Here is a 1,560-nt window from a genome sequence, read left to right as displayed (position 1 = left end):
AGCAAGTGGAATTTGAAATTAAAAACATAATACTATTTATATTAGCACCCCCCAAAATGAAATACTTAGGTACAAATCTAACAAAATACATGATATCTACATGAGAAAAATTATAAAATTTCGATGAATAAAATCAAAGAAAAACTGAGTAAGGGGCACCTGGGTGGCTCAATCGATTAAGCATCTGCCTTTGGCTCAGGTTGTGATCTCAGGGTCTCTGGCCTTGGGTTCCTGCTTAGTGGGGAGCCTGCCTCTTCCTCTCCTTCTGTCCTGTCTCTCTCTCTCAAATAAATAAATAAATAAATAAAATCTTAAAAATAAAAGAAAGGAAAAACTCAGTAAATGGAGAGATAGTCCATGCTCATGATAGAAAGGCTCAATAGGGGCACCTGGGTGGCTCAGAGGGTTAAGCCTCTGCCTTTGGCTCAGGTTGTGATCTCAGGGTCCTGGGATTGAGCCCTGCATCAGGTTCTCTGCTCAGCGGGGAGCCTGCTTCTCCCTCTCTCTCTGCCTGCCTCTCTGCCTACTTGTGATCTGTCAAATAAATAAATGAAATCTTAAAAAAAAAAAAAAGAAAGGCTCAATATTGTCAAGATGTCAGTTTTTCCCAACTTGATTTATAGATTCAATGTAATCCCACCAAGTTATTTCACAGATATTAATAAACTGATTCCAAAGTTCATACAGAGAGACAAAAGCCCCAGAATAATCAACACCATATTGCTGGAAAAGCACGAAGTTAAAGAACAGATGTTATTCAACTTCAAGAATTATCATAAAGCTACAGTAATCAAGACAGTGAGATATTGGCAAAATAACAGGTAGATCAATGGGACAGAATAGAGAACCCAAAAATAGACCCAGATAAATATAATATCTCTGACAAAGGAGCAAAGGCAATACAAGAGAACAAAGTCAACTTCTTTAACAAATGGTACTGAACCACTGGACACCCACATGCAACAAAAAAGAAGAACCCAGATGCAGATCTTACATGGTTCATAAAAATTAACTCAAAATGGATCATAAACTGAAATGTAAAACAAAATTATAAAACTTCTAGAAGATGGGGCATCTGGCTGGCTGGCTCAGTTGGAAGAGTGTGTGACTTTTGGTCTCGGGGTCATGAGTTCGAGCCCCATGTTGGGTGGAGATATTACTTAAAAATAAAATCTTAAAAAAAATCTCCTAGGGGCGCCTGGGTGGCTCAGTGGGTTAAGCCGCTGCCTTCGGCTCAGGTCATGATCTCAGGGTCCTTGGATCGAGCCCCGCATCAGGCTCTCTGCTCGGCAGGGAGCCTGCTTCCTCCTCTCTCTCTGCCTGCCTCTCTGCCTGCTTGTGATCTCTCTCTGTCAAATAAATAAATAAAATCTTAAAAAAAAAAATCTCCTAGAAGATAACATAAGTGAAAACCTAGATGACTTAGGGTATGGTGATGCATTTTTAGATATATTACTAAAGACATGATCTCTGAAGGAAATAACCCATAAGCTGGGTTTCACTGACATGGAAAACTTCTGCTCTGCAACTGACAATATCAGAAGAATTAGAAGATAAGCC

The sequence above is a fragment of the Lutra lutra genome, chromosome 1, assembly GCF_902655055.1.
Source record: "Lutra lutra chromosome 1, mLutLut1.2, whole genome shotgun sequence".
NCBI classification, from domain to species: Eukaryota; Metazoa; Chordata; class Mammalia; order Carnivora; family Mustelidae; genus Lutra; species Lutra lutra.
This window is presented reverse-complemented; position numbering follows the sequence as displayed.